A 21,882-nucleotide genomic window follows, 5' to 3' on the forward strand; every position below is an offset into this window, starting at 1 on the left:
CGTCTTGAGTTGTTAAGCTTAGTACACTCATTGTACATATTTTTTCACTCTATTGTTTTCTATCTGTGTCTTCATAAAGTGTGCTTACCATAGATAGCATAAAATTGGGTATTACTTTTTTGGTTCAGTCTGTCAGTCTCTGACTTTTAATTGGAGCTACTATGACCTTAATATTAAGGTAGTTTTTGAAACAGTTAAGTTGTCTACCATCTTCATATTTGTTTTAAATTTGTCCCATCTGTTCTTGGTCAATGACACCTTTCCTTTCGCTTTTTTAGTGAAACAAATTCCATTTTATTTGTTTTAGTTATCCATTTTCATGGATTTATTCATTATTCCATTTTATCTCTTCTGTAGCATAAACTCAGCCATTTACACATCTTTTGCCTTATATGTAATTTCTGCATATATGCAAACAATATGACATGTTATTACTTACTTTAAACAGTCATTGGCTTTTTAAAGAAATTTGAGAATATAAATATAAGTATCAGGTTGGTGCCAAAGTAATTGTGGTTTTGCCATTAAAAGTAATGGTAAAACCGCAATTACTTTGGCACTAACCTATGTATGTAGGTATACATGTATGTATCTATTTATCTAAGACATCTATGTATACATAGATACTTCTCTATGTATAAGTATCTATAGATAGAGAGACAGATAGTGATAAGGATGGAGAGAATAAGAATATGCCTTATATTTACTGGTTCTCTTCAATACTTTCCACAGATTCAGACTTCCATCTGTTTATTACTTTCTTGGGCCTAGAGATCTTATTTTAGCATTTCTTGTAGTACAGGTCTGCTAGAGACAAATCTGTCAGTGATTGTCATTTGAATATGTTTTCATTTTTAAAAGATATTTTCACTGGATATAGAGTTTGAGGTTAGAATTTTTTTTTAGCACTTTAGAGATGTCATTTATTTTTCTTCTGTTCTTTACTACATCTGTAAAGGAAACAAGAATCACGTCTATCTTTGTTCCCTCTGTGTTATATGTCCTTTCTGTCTTACTGCCTTTTTTCAAGTTTCTTTTTATCTTTGGTTTTCTGCAGTTTGACTGTGATGTGCCAAAGTGTTTTTTACTTTGTACTTGTTCTATTTCATTCACTTATCTTAATTTGTGGATTTGTTCCTTTCAATACTGTGAGAAATTGTCAACTATTGTCTTTTTAAACATTGTTATTGCTCCATTTTTTCTTTTTTCTCTTTCTGATGCACCAAATATACATAAATTAAACCATTTAATATCATCCCACTGATTTTGGATGCTCTATTTTGTTTCATTCTTTTTCTTTTTATGTATTAGTTTATTTAATTTCTACTGACCTTTCCTTAAGTTAATTCTTTCCTCTGCTGTGTTCAGTGTAGTTTAAGCACATGAGGAGACATTGTCATTTTGGTTTTCATTTGCAGCATTTTTATTTGCTTCTTTTTAATAGTTTACATTTTTTCATGGCATTTTCTACTCATTCACATGTTTTCTACCTTTCCCAAAACTCATTTAAAGAGTGTATCATTGTAGTTACAAATTCCCATCAGATAATTCCAATATTTGAGTCTATTCTGAGTCTGCATCTATTAATCATATTTTCTTTTAGCTATGGGAAGCATTTTCTCATTAATTCACTTAACTTTTAATTTTTTATTATATCACAATTTTTTTGGTAAGAGAGCTATCTGTATCTATCTATAACTGAATTAATTAGTATTACTTTAAAAAAAAAGGTCAACTTATTTCTTCTGTCAGTCCACTGGTGTCAATATAACTAATAGCAGAGCTGAATTTAAGTTTGGGCCATGTGCAGTGGCTCACACCTGTAATCTCAGCACTTTGCGAGGCTGAGGTGGGTGGATCACCTGAGGTCAGGAGTTTGAGACCAGCCTGACCAACATGGTGAAACCCCGTCTCTACTAAAAATACAAAAATTAGCCAGGTGTGGTGGCAGACTCCTGCAATCCCAGCTATTTGGGAGACTGAGGCAGGAGAATCATTTGAACCCAGAAGGTGGAGGTTGTAGTGACTCTGAGATTGCACCATTGCACTCCAAGCTGGGCGACAAGAGTGAGACTCTGTCTAAAGAAAAAAGGAAGGGAGGGAGACAGGAAGAAGGAAAAGAAGGAAGGAAGGAAGGAGAGAGAGAGAAAGAAAAAGAAAGAAAGAAAGAAAGCCCCAGAGTGCTCTGGGGCTTCTCATGAACTCATTTCAAGTCTTGTCCTCCCTTTCATAATTCCTATGAGGTTAGATGTTAGAAGTGGGAGGACATTATTATTCCCTATTTGCTGCTGAGAAGCAAGGTGAAGTCACAAAAGTGCCAGGTATTTTTGCCCAAATCATAGAGCAGTCAGTCAATCAGAAGGAAGAATTCACAGGAGTGAAACTAGCCTGTCTTTGTCCTGATCCTGGTCAGTTGGCACCTAATCCCTACATGACAAAATCGCCTATCTCATTTTAAATGTCTCTTGAGACAGCACTGAGCCATTGTGGTATTTAATAACCTTTAGATCAAGAATATTTGTTATGTCTGACTAAACTCTGACAATCTTCCCATGGCCTCAAGATCATCAAGCTTAAGGACCAGACTTAAATGGGAATAAATTGTCAGCTTCATACATTTTTAGGTACCTAAGAATGGTAACCATACACCTAAGAGTTGTCTTGTCTCTCATGCTCAAATCTCCCTATAATTGAAACATTAATGTTTATGTGAAATATTCCTTGTTGAAACCACAGATTGGCCCTACTTTATAAAAGTAATATCTACTTTTAATTAAACGTTTTTGCTAAATGCCTCACATATGATGAGAGAAAAACCAAATTCTGTCAAAACATTAAAAGAGATTTATTCTTAGCAAATGTAAGTGCCCATAGCCCCAGGGAAACAGTCTCAAGAGGTCCTGAGAAGGTGTGCCCAGCGTGTTCTGGTAAGAGTTTGGTTTTATACATTTCAAGGTGACAGAAATTACAGGTAAAATCATAAATCAATACATAGAAAGTATACATTGGTTTGACCCAAAAAGTCAGGACATTTTGAAGTGGAGGCTTACAAGTCATAGACAGAGTTTAGGGATTCTTCAGTTGGCAATTAGTTGAAAGAGTTAAGCTTTGTCTAAAGTAGAAAGGAATGCTTAAGTTAAGATAAGGGGGTCTGTTACCTGTCATGTAATGCCATACCAGAGTCAGGTTGGAAAGTAAGCCACAATGTACTGGGTCAGGAAAGACCTGTTTAAGGACATTTTATGGTTTGCAAGGCATAACTCCTCAGGTTCCTTAGAAAGGAATTTGAGCAAGAAAAAAAAAAGGTCAGCGTTAAATCCTCATATATATTATTTAATTTTTATGAAAATGACATCAAATATTATTTGATTTAATTTTCACAAAAATAAATAAGGTAGAAGCAGAGATATATATAGAAGGCCATGTCTACACGATTCATGCATGGTAGAACTGGTATATGAAGGCAAGTATGTATGATTCCATTGCTCTTGTTTTTTCTATTCCTATAATCATTTTCTACTGTTTCTACAACATATCAAACCAAATTTGGGAACAGTTTTCTATAAGACAAAATAACTTATTATGGGGTTTCTTTAAATCACAAATACCCCTGATGCACTTAGAACTTGATTTGATTATACGTATTAGATTTACACTTTTTTTTTTTTTTTTTTTTTGAGATGGAGTCTTGCTCTGTCACCCAGGCTAGAATGCAGTGGGGCGATGTTGGCTCACTGCAACCTCCGCCTCCTGGGTTCAAGCGATTCTCCTGCCTCAGCCTTCTGAGTGGCTGGGACTACAGGTGCCCGCCAGCACTCCCAGCTAATTGTTGTATTTTTAGTAGAGACCCCGTCTCTATAATTCACTATATTGGCCAGGCTGGTCTCGAATTCCTGACCTTCTGATCCCCCCACCTCAGCCTCCCAAAGTGCTGGGATTACAGGTTTGAGCCACCGTGCCCGGCCAGATATAAACATCTTTATGGGAGAAAATGTACTGTGCAATGTACAACTACACTCTTAATTGTCATCCCTGGTTTAATCCTTGCTAGAAGTAAGAGAAGCAATCTGTGAAAGAGAGATGAGTTTTATCCCCCATAGGGCTTAAAAAAGAGGTAAGTAGTTGTTATATTTTGAAATTGGAAGATTTTACACAACAATAAGGAATTTTGAGCTGGTCTTGAGAGAATGGGCAATACTTGGCTTGCATTCCTACATGGTACACAGCAACAAAAGCCTTCAGAAAGGACATAAATTTACTGGAGCTCCACAGTTCTCTGGTCCCTATTGCTTCCTTCTTTGCATTAATTGTTTTGTTCTTGAATGCATTGAATTAACCATTTCTTTCTTTCTTTTTTTTTTTTTTTTGAGATGGAGTCTCACTCTGTCTCCCAATCTGGCGTGCAGTGGCATGATCTCAGTTCACTGCAACCTTTGCCTCCCAGGTTCAAGAGATTCTCCTGCCTCAGCCTCCCAGGTAGCTGGGATTAGAGGCTCGTAGCACCATGCACAGCTATTTTTTTTTTTCTTTTTTTTCAGTAGAGACGGGGTTTCACTGTGTTGGCCAGGCTGGTCTTGAACTCCTGACCTCAAGTGATCCGCCCACCTCAGACTCCCAAAATGCTGAGATTACAGGCATGAGCTACCGCACGTGGCCAACTATTTCTATTTTAACATAGGTATACATTGCTTTAACCAAAGAGTTGAAGTGGTAGCAATGAGCTAACAAATAAGTACAGTCTTCACTGAAAAAGTGGGCACAACCCTCATTTTTAAAGGCCATTACCAATAACCATCTATGGAAGCACTGTTATGTTTTTTGTGTTAGGCATTCTGTTGTTCTTAGATTTCAGAATACATGGTTGCCCTGTAGCTTCAGTCTTCAATGTATTCTAGAAGAGTTGTGATTTGGTAGTTTATCTGGCTTTTTCTCAAGTCTGACTTTCAACTTTTTGCATTTTAAGTGGAGGAAGAATTTAGGCTTTTAAAAAATGCATATGAGCATTATTAACCTCACTATATCATGTATGGACAAAAGTAGTGACAATATTCAAAACATAGTAAGAAAAAGCATGAGGATGGAAACGTACAAGAAAATTACAAAAGTTTGCAAATCCACTGTGTGTATACACACACACAGAAACACAAACACACTATATATATGTGTGTGTGTGCATATGTATATAATGTGTGTGTGTTCAGAAACATCTGTGGAAATTTTAATAAATAAATTTAAAAAGTTTTAAAAATCCACATTATGTGTATTTTGAAGTTGTATATGTTTCAGTTGGACTAAGTTCCAGTGTGGATTTATAAGCAAATACACTTGGGAAAAGCCTATCAAATTCTCTCCTAGTTACTGGGAGCCCCTCCTTTAGTTAGTTATTACCAGAGTAAAGAAACAAAGGAGGGAATAGTGACTTGGCTAGAACGGCAGCAGAAAACCACTCGAGGCAAAGCCTTACATCACAAGCATTGTTTCTATCTCATAAAATTGACCAGACAAAAATTATGTTAGAAAATTAATTCCATCACAAGTCATTTAAAAAGAAATCTACATGGAAGATAAATAAAATATAATATATGATAAAGATAAAAAAATGAAATATAATATAAAATATAATAGCCAAGAGGCTATTATAAACAATGAAGGTCTTACCTAAGGCTTTGTAGACGAAAAGAATGCTCACTTTCAAGAAATGGTTAGAAGCTATTGTCAACTAGATTGTGTGATACAGTTGAATAGAGGGCTGGGAGGGGGGAGTAATTGTTGTGAATCCCAATCTGAATGGAGAGTATTCGCTTTTGTTTTGCTTGTTTTTTGAGACAGGGCTGTTTGTCACCCAGGCTAGAAGGCGATGGTGCAATCATAGCTCACTGCAGCTTCAAACTCCTGGGCTCAAGGAATCCTCCTGCCTTAGCGTCCTGAGTAGCTGGGACTATAGGCACATGCTGAAGTGGCATCATTTGTCTGGGGTAAATACCCAAGATTCGTTTTCTCATGGCCACGGAAAACTAGGATACAGACACACGAGAGTGAGGTTAAGAGTGGAAGTTTAAAAGGCGAAAGAGAAAAGCTCTCTTGCTACAGAGAGGGGTCCCAGAGAAATTGGTTGTCAGTTCTGTTGTGAAATGCAGTGGGTTTTGGCCGGGCGCGGTGGTTCACGCCTGTAATCCCAACACTTTGGGAGGCCGATGTGGGCGGATCATGAGGTCAGGAGATCGAGACCATCCTGGCTAACACAGTGAAACCCCGTCTCTACTGAAAATACAAAAAAATTAGCCGGGCATGGTGGCGGGCGCCTGTAGTTCCAGCTACTCGGGAGGCTGAGGCAGGAGAATGGCGTGAACCCGGGAAGTGGAGCTTGCAGTGAGCCGAGATCGCGCCACTGCACTCCAGCCTGGGCGACAAAGCGAGACTCTGTCTCAAAAAAAAAAAAAAAAAAAAAAAAAAAAAATGCAGTGAGTTTTATAGATGAACTTGAGGAGGCAGTGTCTGATTTACACAGGGCATGGAAGACTGCTTGGACCAGGTGTGCCATTTGCATAGGGCATGAAAAACTGGTTAGGGCTAGGTGTGCCATTTGCACAGGGCGCAAATTTCTGGTAGGCCCCACCTTAATCTTTTATTATGCAGATGGGTTCACGGCCTGGTTGGCACCATGTTTCCTGTTTCTTTATTGTACATGTGGTGACAAAGAAAAGACGGAGCCTCCGTGTTGAACATACATGGCCCTCAGGTAGCCTGTTTCTATTGGTATAGCTGCTGGCTTTCACCCATGCAGACTTCCAGCTTGTTTCTCTATGTCTGCAGCTCAATTTTTCAGGTTACTCTTTGTTAGAAAAGAAATGATTTTGGAGCTGCTTTTTGTTAAAGGGGAAATTCTGCCAAGGACTCTGTTGCCCTTACTATCTGCCTAAATAATATCTATCTCCTATATCAATGCCACCACAACTGACTAATTTTTAAATATTGTTTTTATAGAGACAGGCTCTCATTATGTTGGCCAAATTGGTCTTGAATTCCCAGCCTCAAGCCATCCTCCTGCCTTGGCCTCCCAAAGTGTTGGGATTACAGGCATGAGCCACCATGCCTGGATCAGTATTGGCGTTTTTCAATGAGAAACTGAACCTAGGTGGAAGGGGACGTTGGCATGCTTTCTACACATCTGGGAAACTAAGAAATTATTTAAAATTAAAGGTGATGCATTTTCTCAATCAGATTTTTTTTCCTCCCAACTTATTTGGGGGATACACAATGTGTAATGTTTTTCTGTGTATACATTTTTCCCATCCTGCCTAGAAGTCACCCACATGATGGACCCTCAAGAAATATTTATTAATCAAATTCTCCCCTTCTCTATCCTTCAGCTGAGAGAGCTGGGATTAAGCCTCCTTATGGAAATGATAATCAATATTTTATAGTACCTTTCACCAGAGGCTATCAAATGTAATGACAGTCAAATATTTTTGTTCTTTTTCAAATTGGAAATCAATCAACATTATCCATTTTTTCATTACCACTTATACATGGTTGATCAAATGTTTATGCTGATGACTTTATTGCATTGAGGAAGGTTTCAATGCCACTGACCTTCTCCCTTTGAGTGCTTATTTTTCTAGCAGACAAAATTAGCAAGTGTGATAGACAAAGTTTGAAATATAATGTATTTTTCCCAGTTCTTTACTAATGGTATTATTTTACAACACCTAAGTTAATGTAGAATTTTATAGCTTAAAAATAATTTTATAGACATGATTTTATATAGTATGCAGCATAGCCATATAAGAAAACTGAAGATAAACAATCAGAGCTGCAAAATGATCTGCCTGTTTACTTGGTAGTTAGCAGTCAAATCAAAATTAGAAATTTAGATCTTCTGACTCATCCTGACACTTTACTCTAGGGTTCTCTGATACACACAGATGACGCTGTAAACTCACCCTGATGCTGGGCATCCATCAAGGTCTTTGTTCCTAATGATAACTGAGAGATTGATAGGAATTCTCTTTAGGTATTGAGCCCCCATCCAAGTTCTCTAGACACATGTAGCAAGTAAGGCTTGTAAGCTCTTTTCCTTATTTTAAATATCCTAAGGCTGAAATCTCCTTTGCAAAAATTATAACATTGAGACCATTATGGCAGTAGGAAAGATCTGATCTAACCAACACCCCTCTTGCCTTTAGCCTTCAACCTGCCTTTAATTATTCTTAGGATTATGCCAAGCTAACTTTGGGATACATTTAGTTTATAGTTTAAATGATAATAGCCCTTCCCCAAAACTCAGCCACCTTTTTAAAGCATGGCTGGCCTCATGTCAATTAAGCTCTTTCTTTACTGCAATGCCATGGTCTCCCGAATTGCTTTTGACTATACAGTGGGCAGGAAGGACCTGTCAGGTGGTTACAATGCCATGATGCACAGGCCAACTAAATCTCAGATTTCTTATTTCGATTGAAAGTGTATCAGTCCCAAGTGGTAATGCTGATCACTTTGTTCAGATTTATTTGGCAGTTTTACATCTCTGATATCTAAAACATGGCAATTTAATGTATTTAACAAACCCATTTTGCTTTGTAAACTGCAATCTTTCACAATATAGAGTTTCTAATACAGGTTGGGCAAGAATAGAAATGCGCAGATCTATATTATTATCCGACACCATATCAGTTAGCCTTGCTAAACTTCAATTGCTATATCTGCAAGTAACTCATTTAATATTTATTTAATAAATATTATTGAGCTTCTTCTATGTGCTAGCTACTATATGTAGCTTCTATATTATTATTGAGCTTCTTCTAAATACTATCGAGCTTCTTCTATGTTCTGGCACTAAAAACTGGATTAGAATTGCTCTTTTATATAGATATTGGTGATTTCAAACATAATGTGTGTAAAATCCATGACCCTGTGCCATAGCTTGCTGGCTGACTTGGAAAATTAGGTCTAGGACCTGTCCTTTACCAGCCCCCTCTCCACATAAGTCAGCTCAACAACTGTGGACATCGTAGAGCCTGGGACACTGCAGAAAACATTCATGGTGCTGGTGCATCGTGAGTGAGTCATCAGAGGCAGAGGCAATGGGCAGGCTGATTAGAACTGAGACAGCTTCTGTTTACATATAAATATCCTGCTAATCAGTGATGACAAGAGAGGAAACATAGGCAAATGCCAGTTAAATGGAGTTTGAAGTTTTTAAAAAAGTACATTTGGTGGCGCTTGCCAGAGTGTGGCAGTGGTTCTTTAATTATACAGGAAGAAATCTTTAAAATGAATTGGCCTCAGGCTGAGTTAAAGGGAATAGTTTTGTAACAGGTTGTCAGAGAATGTCTCTGAAAGTAAGACTTTTCATTGCTTTTACAAAATGATAGCACTTACATAGGTATCTATGTTTCTCACTATGTGTTTGTATGTGTGTGTGTAGGGGAGAGGGATCTTTTTTGATTAATTACAAAGGAAATATTTTTTACATAGATTAATTATGGGTTCAGTCTCAGGTTTGCCTTATTTTATTTTATTTTTTTGAGACAGGGTCTTGGTCTGTTACCCAGACTGGAGTGCAGTGGCATAATCATAGCTCACTGCAGCCTCAAGTTCCTGGGCTCTACTGACCCTCCCACCTCAGCCTCCCTAATAGCCAGGACTACAGGCACATGCCACCATGCCCAGTTAATTTTAAAAATTTTTTTTTCATTTTTCAGACACAGGTTCTCACTATATTGGCCAAGGCAGGTCTCAAACTCCTGGTCTCAAGAGATCCTCTCTCCTTATCCTCCCAAAGCACTGTGATTACAAGCATGACTGTTGACTGTGGTAACAGGCATGACTGTAGGCATGGTGTCCACCCACGGGTATGCATTTTTTTTAATGCTCTTTCAGGAAGCAGTTCCTTTTAACATGTTCTACATCATGGAGCCCACTTTAGGTCCTGGCATTTTATAAGGTATACTCACCATTTATACATTTTGCAGTACCATTGGCTCCTTTTCAAATATACGCACGAATCCATTATAGACGCTCCTGATCAGTTCAAATGACTTCAAAATATTTTATCTTTTAGAATATAGCTTTGTTAGTATTTCAGGACAACTCTACCAAATCCTGCCTGGGGAAACTGTTGTACCTGCTAAGTGGAAGCAATAGGACATAGTGTCTGTTTATGTTTTAGCTTCAAGGGTACTTGAAAGATTAAGGAGTTAAAGAAATTCCATGAAGCCTAAGGCAGGTTTTTCTTCAATTTGTCCATTACTTTCTGTTACATTCCCAAGATTGTCCTTATATTAAAAAAGTAAAATGGCTAAAGACATATTTGGGGTCTATATGCCTTCCTTTTGATGTTCATCTTCCAGCCTCAATTGCTAGTCAAGAACTTCTGCCTTCCCAGGCTGCTTAGATTTCTGCTTTGTGCTTTGGTATTTTTATTTTTTCCTTTAGAGATAGAGTCTTGCTCTGTCCCTTGGGCTGGAATGCAGTGGTGGGATCATAGCTCACTGCAGCCTAGAACTCTTAGGCTCAAGAGATCTTCCCACCTCAGCCTCCTGAGTAGCTGGGACTACAAGCACGCACCACAACTCCAGGCTAATTTTTCAATTTTTTATAGAGATAAAGAGATGGGGTCTCACTATGTTGCCACAGCTGGTATCCAACTCCTGGTCTCAAGCAATTCTCCCACACTGGCCTTCTAAAGTATTGGGATAATGAGTATAAGCCACCACACCTAGCGATCTGTTAATTCTTATGCCCAAGTGTGCAAATACTCTATCAGATGTCCCTGAACATCTGTCTTCTAATCCAGTATTTCATGCTTTGGATAAATCTTCATCCAAGAGGCTATCCCTGGTTTAATTAAGAAATCAATTGCATTCTAGAACAGATTATAGCATAAGCATTAACCATTGCTAGCCAAATTCTTCATATTTATGGGAGCCTTCATGATGACACAAGATTTAACTTAGTCAGGAGAGTGAAACTAACACTCAGAATTGCAGACACTTTCATAGCCCTTGCAAAAACACTATTTTATATTAAATGAGACTTTTGTATTTTGTCTGTCAAATTACTTCATATGGGAGGATGAAGTGATGGAGGATTTTCCATTCACACACAGGCTACACTTTCCTTCTGCCCTTGCCTTTATCCTGGAAACATAAAATCGTATTTGTATCATTTGTTTCAAGCTGACCATCCGTTTTTATAGTATCCTGAGCGAAACAAACAAACAAACACCCCAAAAACTGCCTTCCTAGTAGTTGCAGCTCTCATGAGAATGTCCCAAAAATCTGTCTTCAAATTGAGCTTCACAGCAAACTTGCAGTATGGAAGAACACGCATAAGGATCGCATTTTCAGGTGAAGAAATGAAAGTCCCACCAGGTTGGATGTTCTTGTGGCCATACTGTAACTGGCTTAAGTCTGGCTGCTCACTGCTCAGAGGTCAAAGCCTGAGAAAGCAAGGTGTGGTAAAAGGAAAGCAGCTTTATTCAAATGCTAGCTGTTGGAGAATGGTCCTCTGTCTTTTTAAAAGGCCACTCCCACTTTGGAGGCTGAGCGAAGGGGTTTAAAAAGGAAAAGATGTGTGAAACATGCGGGAGTGGGGCAGGGGGATGCAGGTCTGTGTGTCTTTTTCCAGTGGTTATCTTGAGTAATTGCCCATCCAGAGGTTCAGTTGGCATCATCCTGACTTCGGCCCAGTGGTGGGGGGTTAACTGTAACTCCCCCTAAGCGGGAGGATTCTGCAGCTGGATCTCTACAGCAGTTTGCCATGGTTACTACAGGACTGAACAAACGGGGATGAACGCAGAAATGAAAACTTAAAACAAAAGTAACTATTTTAAAGGAAGGGGCCATTGGAAGAAGAAGAGGGCTCCCAGCTCCTAGTGATCAAGAGCAGCCACTTGAGCCTCTACAGCCCTTTGTGTTTATTGGATAGAAAGAGCAGGGAGCAGGAGGCAACCGTTGGTCAGCTGCTTAATTGATCACAGGGTCACATTATTGCTAACAGGCTTCAGATGTGCCTAATTACAAGAAACACTGCACTTGGGGCATGACTGCCCTCAGCATTCCTTCTGGGCGGCAGACGCAGCTTGTCAGTTTGCCAATATTCTGCATTTATGAGAACAGTTTAATGTTTACTCATATAACCTCCAGTGGTATACAGAGTTGATCACGACCCTCACTCTTTTGGCCTGCAACAGATCTCTCTGTCTGGTTTGTTTTAACATTTCTCAGCATGCACATAATTGGATAAATGAGCACTGTTCACAGAAGTGCCTGGTGGGAAAAGGTAGAAACAAAGAGTTTCAGAATATGTTTCAAGGCTGAACACAAGAAAGGAAAACAAGTTTTAGAATGCATTTTGAGGTTCGTATACTTGATTACAATACAAGTCTTAAGTGGCAGAATTATTATTTAAACTCAAGTGTGTTGATTCTTAAATATCTGAGATTTCTATTACCATATTGCTTTTCTAAAGTACTAAAATTCAAACCCAAACGGTACTATCTTCATCATAATCTCAAATCATAAAAGCTCAAATCAGAGAAAGTATTTTTCTTCTAAACATTTCTTTTTCTTTAATGCTATTCTCCCATCACGCCCAGATCTACTTTTCTTTTCTTTTTGTCCCAGCATTAATAATGTTTTAATGTCTTTCTTACTATATTAATAGTGGGCTTTCTGGTTCATTCCCTCCCCAAAGCTCCTTGACGGCAAGATGATTTTGGGTTGCTTTGTTTTGGTCCAGTGCCTGGACCAAAAGTCAGCAAACCATAGCTTGCAGCTGGTTTTTGCGTGACCTCTCAAACTAAAAATAGTTTTAACATTTTTAAAGGGTTGTTAAAAAATACTAAAGAAGAAGATGTGATAGAAACCATGTGTGGCTCACAAATCCTAAAATATGTATTGCCTGAGCCCTTCTAGAGAATGTTTGCTGACTCCTGGCCTAGAGTTTTGCCTGCACACGGTAGGGGCTCCATCTATTTGTTGAGTGAATGTGGGCAGGCATGCACATGTGTTGAAGTGGATTTCTTCCATGGAGTTAATTCCTGGCAATAAGGCCTATCCAACCTGAACTTCTCGTCCTCCCACCGTGAGCCACTGGCATCTGGCAAATCTGATGGTGTTTTCTAACTCGTTGTTATTTCCATCTCCATAGCACAGATGTAGGTTAGGCATCTCAAAATCAGGAGCTATTCATCAGCTAGTGGAGAATATTCATTGTTATTTGGGCTGTCACTGTAATTAGCTCATCTTTTAGAAGTCTTTGCTCCACGGCTTGTTTGTTATTGGAGACTTCTCCTCATCACCAGCATTCACATGCATATTAGCGTTTCAAAAAGCATATTGCTATTTTGATTTTTCCGAGGAGTTAAGATAAAATATTCAATATCTTTCTCATTCCCCCGCCCCTCCCAGCCCTTGAAGACAAAGCCCCTTGGTCTGCATGTAGCTAATGGCCAATATTCCAGGAAGCCTTTGATAATGGCCCACATAAGAGAGAAGAGCAGCCAAGCACAAAGTACACTGTAATAAGGTCACTAAAGCTGTAAATTACTGGTTTTCATCCTTAGATATGTCTTCCAGTGGCCTGAGAGAGTTTCGCTTCATTAAATGTGAGAAGTCGCAACTCAAGTTAAATCTCTCTAGAGATATTAAATTCTGGACATACGCGATTACACCAAATGATGCTCCCAACTTGAACAGCCCCAGCTTGAATTTAAAACTGTAAAACCCGCTATCTCACTTTCTTACCAGCGTTTCCTCTGTCTTCACTGTCCCCTTCCCCAAGTATCCCATCCCCTCCCTTAAAAATAGCATTTGAAATATCAGCCAGGGCTCTGGAACAGCCTGGCTGTCTGGCTGGCTGTTCTTTATGGCTCACTGATGATCCCCACAGGTTTTTAGAATCAAACCCTGCCTCTGTCGTTCACAGCAGCCTTTCCTGGCTACATTTTAATTAACTCCGTATGGTACAATGATGATAATTTGGCCCAAAATAAAAGTGAGCCTGAGTTAATGCTGTTATCATTAGAAAGATTGCAGGAACAGAAGCAATTAGGAAGTTCTGGAAGTATTGAGGAGTGTGAAGGGAAAAAGAAGAAACTGGTGCCCCAAACTCATTTATCATATTAACAAATGTGAGAGCATGAGTTCTTGCGTGAGTTCTCCCCTGGGTCCTTTCCTTGACTGCATCTGCTAGTAAGTGCTATTTAACATCTGCACAACCTATGTTTTCTTTATTATATGCGTGGTACTGAGACCAGGCTTGCAAAATCCAGAGGGGACGGAGATGGACAACCTTTTCTGGATCACCTTTGTGATCTCTGTTCATAGGGCTGGATGCCTTTTCTCAGTCACACCCTCTTCTTTTGCAATACATTTTCTTCATAGTTTTTTTTCAAAGTGGGGTGATCAAAAGACAAACTTGGGGTATCATCTACTTTTAGCAGTTTTCTACCCATTATTTTTCCCCCTAGTTGCTAGGCCACACCACTGGGTGTCCTGGCTCTCATTATAGTTCTCTAGTTACAAAGCATTCCCTCAACTCTGAGCAGGATTTTCTTTCCAAACTATTCCCAGAGCTGTTTCCTCTAATATAGTTTACCTATTATGTGTTTAATCTATGGGATGTTTTTACCAACTTGTTGTCCTGAAGAATGGTTCTAATATAAGCAAGTATTTACAACTGATAGCAATTTATGTATTGCCCTTTCCAGTGATATTTGCACCCCAATGTTGAATAATGGTATCAAGTTAAGTCCTTTTATGTCAGAGACAATTTTGGTTTGAGGTAGACCCTCCTGGACTCTGTGACATTTCTTAACTAATTTTGATACATATTGCCAAATTACTCCTAGGAACACTTAATTTGGTTGTACTAATAGTGTATACAAGTTTCCGTTTCATAAATTTCTTGATGATAATCCATAATATTTTCTGATAACTTTAACAATTCTATGGGCAAAAGTGCACCTTTAAAAATTTTTTAATTTCTTTGAAACCTTTTAAGTTTTAAGATTTTAAAATATCGGTGTCTGTTTTTCTTTTTAAAAAATTTCTGTATATATTAGTCCTACATATTTATTTTGAAGGTGTTTCAAGACAAATGACAAAATAATGTATGAAGATAGTAAACAAATACATACTGGACTCACAGGTAGAATTGCCAGATTAAATATAGGATGCCCAGTTAGGTTTAAATTTCAAATAGACAACACATTTTTTAGTATAAGTATATCTCAAATATTACATGAGATATTTCTACTAAAAATACTCATTGATTATCTGAATTCAAATTTAAATGAACATCTTTTTTATTATTTGATAAATCTGAAAATTATATTCACAAATCTCTATCTTTAGTCCTATCTAAAACTATACTAAACTATCTTTAGTTTGGATTGCAGACTTAGTATCCAGTGGGCTCCTCAGCATTTCTATTAGGTTGATGCAAAAGTAATTGTGGTATTTGCCATTAAAATAACTTTTAATGGTAATAAGCTTTACTTTAAAAGTAAAGTTATTAAAAATATCTTTTAAACTTTTAAAGTTTATCACCATTAAAAGTTACTTTTAATGGCAAATACCACAATTACTTTTGCATCAACCCAATACTTGGAGGTCTATTAGGTATCTGCAAACCAATACGTCCATAAAATGTGTAAATGTCACATGTGCTCTGCCCTTTCCTAAGTCTGCTGTTATCCTTCTTTACTCATCTTAGTTAATTGTATCAGCATCTTTCTGAGGTCAACTATTCTAAGGGTTAGACTTTTTTTTTTCATATACACTCTCTTCATACTCTCAATACCTTAGCATGCTCTCCAAAATATAATATGCATGGGGTCCTACAACTTCTTGTCATCTCCATTGCTATCATCCTGATCCTAACTCCTTCCTTTCTTAACTAGATCATTGTAGAGCTTCTGAACTAACTGTCCTCTTTGCTAACCACTTTGCAGGTCCATCATTCATTCCCCAAACAGCAATGAGAATGATCAGAGCTTACAACCAACCCTCCAAGAGCTTCCCTCTGTAATGAGAAAACATCCAAACTCCTTTACCAGGGTTCCCAGATTTCCTTAGCTTGCCTTCAGATTCAGAGCATTTGACTTGTTTTCCCCTTTCGGATACCCTTTCCCCAAATTTATTGGCTGCACATTTCTATTTATTTACATTTCAATGCAAGTTTCACTTCCAAAGAGACGACTTTTTTGATAACACAGACTGCTTTCCTAATGTTTTCCTTCACAGCACTTCTTACAATTTGTTGTCATTTGTTATTTTGCATGTTTTCAGTTTTAACTCCTCTCTCTAGAATGCAAAGTTCATAAGAGAAGATTTTTTTTTTCTCATTTGTGCTGCATCCTCAATGTTTAAGATTGTGCCTAGTGGATGGATAACATGCGATAAATAATACATGCTGAATGCCCAAATGAATAAAGAACAAATGACACGTTAACATATACTGAATATTTACATTATGCAGGCACTTGGCTTAGGGCTTTGCATATTTATCCTGTAGTGTGATACGCAGACCTCAGTTGGGTCTTAGATGACACCAGGCAATCAGATATACATCCCAGTCCATTTATTTCTCTACTTATTTTAGGTGACTGTTTCACCCCTTCTCCACTCTTTTCAAAATACCCAACAGCCCCATCTGCCTTCTTCAGTTTCAGAGATTTTGTCTCTTAACTTCACTGAAAAATTGAGGTAAACAGAAGAGGTGTGCCAAAGATTCCCACGACCACATCTACCCATGTAGAAGCATCTACACCTGTATACCTAATCTGAGATACCTGTGCTCTCATCCACAGTCAACATCAACACTTGCTTTTCAAATCCCATCTCTCTTCCCTATTTGAGGGCACTGTTGCAGACATGTTTCCCACTTTGTCTTTTTTTAATCAAATATTTACTCTTCATTATACTCATCAACAAAACATACTTTCATCTTAACCAAAAAAAATGAAAAAGAAGAAAAATTAAAAAATTTTTGCCTTTACTTTCTTGCAAGCTTCACTACTCATTTGCCAGCTTTTGCTGTAAAACTCCTTGGTTGAGATGCTCTCCCTAATTTCTCTCCTCCCATAATATTCTTCCTCTCTCATTGAGATATAACTCACATACCGTAAAATTCACCCTATTCTCTATTAAAGCCACTTTAGTTAGGCATTTGTCCCACTAAATATTGCTACTAAATATTATAATTGGGATCTCTAACAACCCACTTGTTGCTAAATATAGTAGTTAATGATCAATTTCCATCTAATTTGACTTATCAGAAGCATTTGACCTGCTAGCATTTATCACAACTGTCTTCCTTCTTTTGATTCGCTTTCTTCACTTTGCTTTCAGGATTTTTGGTATTCCTATGACTTCGCTGGCTGCTTCTTCTCAGTCTTCTTTGCTGGATCCTCTTTTTTCAAACTTCCTAATGGAGCACTCCAGGACTGAGTCCTTGGTCCTTGTCTCTTTATTTATACTTGCATTCTTCTTGTTCTCCTCCAGCCTCTTGGTTTTATATCTTGAGCATAGACTTTACTCCTAAACTCTTCATTCGCGTATGTAGCTGCCAATTCCACATCTTTACATGGACAATGAAGAGATCGCTCACATTCAACGTGTTCATATTTGGTAAGAAATGTGTCCATTTTTGGTAAGAAAAACCCCTAGTCTTTTTACCAAATATATTCCTCCTGCAGTTTTCCCATCTCAGCGAATGGTAACTCCATCTTTTCAGTTGCTCAGATCAGTTTGGTCAAAAACTTGACATCTTTGACTGCTCCATTTTTCTCGTATTTCACATGTAGCCAATCTTAACCTTGGATCCATTTCTATATACAGGATGTGACTATATCTCACAACCTCTCTTACTACTACCTTGGTAGTACAATACAATAACTTCTTTCCTGGATTACTGCAATAGCTCCCAACAGGTCCCCCTGACCCTACTCTTGTTCCCCTACAACCCAATCTTAGCACAGCAGCCAGAGTGACAATTTAAATGTAAGCTGGATTTTGTCATTCCTTTTCAAAACACTGCAGTGACTCTCCATTTAACTTAGAGTAAAAGCCAAAATATTACACAAAGGGAAGCTCGCAAATGTTCTGTATGAACTGGCTCCTCCTCACTTGCGGTTTCCTCTTCTACTATCCTCCTGTTTGTTCAGTCCACTCTGGCTCCATGGATCCTTGTGGTTTCTGCCTATGTGTGATTCTGCTTAGACCCTTTGATCTGGTTGTCCTGTTTGCCTAGAATACATTTCCCCAGATATCTGTTTGGCCAACTGCCTCCTATCTTCCACATCTTTGTTCATCACCATCTCAATGAGGCTGATTTTACACCGCCTGGCACTTCATTTTTAAATTTTTTTGGCACAGCACTTTTGACTCCTGGCATGCTGTAAAATCTATTTATTATTTACATACTTCTACTGGCTAGAGTATAAATTCCTTGAGGTCACACATTTTTATTTGTTCATTAATGCATCCCAAGCACTTAACAACCTGTCAATAAATATTAATGAATATATGCAGTTGTTAGGAGTGTGGGCTCTGGAGTCAACCAGCTTGGGTTCAAATTTCATCACTGCCTTTAGTAGCTGAGTAACACTGCAAGGTACTTGGAATTTTGTGATATCATTACTTATGTGGAAAAAACAGGTAGTTAATAAGGTTATCTACCTCATGGAGTCAATGTTTAAGACTAACTAATTAATCTTTGATTAACTAAAATAACATGCAAATTAAAAAAAATTATACTGCACATATAGCAAACTCTCTAAAATTTTTAGCTATTACTTATTCTCTGCAACAATCTTATGAGATAAGTACTATTGTTATCCATGTTTTCCAAGTAAGATAAATTGAAATGTAGAGAGCTAAGCAATTTGATAAGAGACACACACCGTAAATGGCAGAGCTGGGATACAAATTCAGTTCCATTTGACAACAAATTTAATGTTCAGTCTCTCCTTATAGCTTATGATGCCTTTGCAAATGGAATATTATTTTCCTATTACATCTCCTAACTGTTGGTATATAAGAAACTATTGATTTTTATGTATTTATCTGTACAACCTATCATATGAGCTTTGTCCTTCTAATATTTAATTTAAACATTGTGTCAAATACTTATTTCAAAACTTATTTTAGGTTTTAGTATATTGTGGAAAAATTTCAGAAAATATTAATAACAGATGTAGTAGTACATCCCTGGTTGATTCAAGTAGTTTATTCTATCTATGGAAAAGCTTCTAATGCTTAATCTTTATTGCTGTGTTCACTGTGGACTTACAGGATGTGTTCTCTAACTTCTTATTCTTAAGAGGTATCTTCTTATTCTTAAAGTTTTGTATTTTTTTATATCAAGAATGGTAGAATTTATCAACCACCTCCACATATTATTTTACAAAACCTTGGAAGGGTAAATGAAATAATAGTTGTGAATGCCTATTCAATCTTAGGAAGAAAAGTCACTTATGAATTGCAGGTACCATACAAACAATAATGATTGGAGGTATATCTGTTGCTATAATGTTGGGATATTTTGACAGAAACTTCACTTTAAACATATAGGGTAATGTATCAATCCTTTTTCCATGTGAAACCAAAGCTTCAGGCACCTGATAGAAAGGGCAGTGGCTCCTGTGGCTCCTACAATCACACTATGTTCTGTCTTCCACTCTATTTCAAACCCTTTCTTTCTGCCATGACATCTCTTTTTCTCTTCTGGGGAAATTGACTATTATTTCCAAGTTTCTGCTGCCATATTTTTTAAGAAGGTAGTAATGCCCACCCACTGATATCAGGTGTGGTGACAGTGACTTGCACTGGCCAATAAAATGTGAACAGATGGCACATGTCATGTCTGAGCAGGATATTTAAAAGCCATTGTTTTATCATTATTCCTTTTCTCTCCATTACAAAAGCGTCATGGCCCATATGGGATCTTCTTTTTCAGTCTCAGTCTAAAAATAAATACAAGCAGCAGAACTACCTCCAATTGGTGGTGGACACTATCTTTCCTTAGGAAAGGGATGAAGTGTAACCTTGGATCCATTTCTATGTACAGGATGTGACTATATCTCACAACCTCTCTTACTAATACCTTGGTAGTACAATACAATAACTTATTTCCTGGATTACTGCAGGATTACTGTTAAGTGTATTATGGGAGTAAAGGAAGGGAAGCAAATAATTGTGACCAAGAGAGGAGCTTAGGAAATCACATTATTTTTCTTGAGCGCTCTCTCTTGCATCCTTTAGGAGGATAATACATCCCTAACGCATTGCACCATGACCCACTTGGTCAATAAAATGTCAGTAAAAAGGGTGCATGCCACATCTAAGGAAAGCTTTGTCTTCCTGCCACAATCAGATCAGCTTTGCCTAGGTAGGGGCTGTTCCTTCAGCTCTATTTCCAGACTGAAGACAAATAACAACAGAAATGCATCGAAAACATAATGAGGAATGCATGAGATAAAGCTTACTTGTTCTAAGCCACTGATATGTTTGCAGTTCTTTGTTAATATTGCGAAAGCTGACTGATACACCTTCTCCTTCTTCAAACCTGGTTTCTATTTCTCTACCAACTAGGGTGACCAAAGTTTCGGAGAGCCAACCTGGGATATAGCCAGACCAAACAATATATTTTATGACCTTATCACAAGTTTATGCAGAACAGGTATTAAAATAAAATTTATAGTATTCCGTATTATTTACTTTTCTGTTACATAATTATGACAATAATAAATAGTTAATAGTAGAACTAATTAATGTATATGAAAAAACATAGCAGTATTTAATAATATTTCTTTTTGTTCTATAGTATAACGGTTTATTTTTAAATTCTTACAAAGCTCTTAGTTGGGTACATAAATTGGAAGGCTATTTATGTTATTTTCTAAAGCCTATAAATATAAGATATTTTAAAAGAACATAAACTCATTAATATGACTAATTTAAAAATGTTACCTATATTTGATTTTAAAATGACATATTTTTGTGCCATACATATTTTTATTTTTTTCTGTTTACTTTCCTAATAATTCTTATTTGAATTTCCTGAAGCTTTTAGAATATTGTTCTTTTATGTAGTGGTAAAACTTAATGTAATTAAGTGTTGTACAATTCACTTTGACTTGCAGATCTGTTTTTATTAAGCCCACCTTGCACTGATTCCTAATGTCAGTTCAATGTGAACTGAACATCAAGTCAAATATCTTTTAAACAAAAATATCTGAGTATGGAATACTTGAGATTTTACTTACTGCAAACAGCAGATTTTTAAACTTGCAGAAATTAGCTTACACCTCTGAAAACTGAATTTACTTTTTATTGACAGACTTATTTTGGTAGGCACCTATTTGTCAATCAAACCCTTTGCATCTTCATATTTACTATATAGTGTATCTATGTCTACAATGTCATCATTTTAAATCATATTGGATGTCATCATAAGTTACACCTTTCTTTGTCAGAGAATATGGTTTTAAACACAGAGGTCATTTGAACTTCTGAAGTCAAAGTTGAATTCCAAATAAGTTAGAGTTTTAGCAAAGAAATTGAAAAAGTCCTGTTTAACTTGGCTGCCCTTTTCTAGTGACATTTCTTAAGTTCTGAGACAATCTTATTTTCAACCAAAAGAGTCATTTCATTCCAGTAAAAGTTTTTGTCTCAACCTACACTTAACATTGAGCAACTCCAAGACTATCAGTTCATCTTTCTCCTTGTGTCCCATCAAGGATTACCAAATAAAAACCTAGGTCTGGCACAGTGGTGCACATCTGAAGTCCCAGCTACTTGGGAGGTGAGGTGAAGGCTCTCTTTTGCCCAAGAGTTTAAGTCCAGTCTAGACAACATAGCAAGATTCTGCCTC

This window comes from Pan troglodytes, chromosome 7 (genome assembly GCF_028858775.2).
Source record: "Pan troglodytes isolate AG18354 chromosome 7, NHGRI_mPanTro3-v2.0_pri, whole genome shotgun sequence".
Lineage (NCBI taxonomy): Eukaryota > Metazoa > Chordata > Mammalia > Primates > Hominidae > Pan > Pan troglodytes.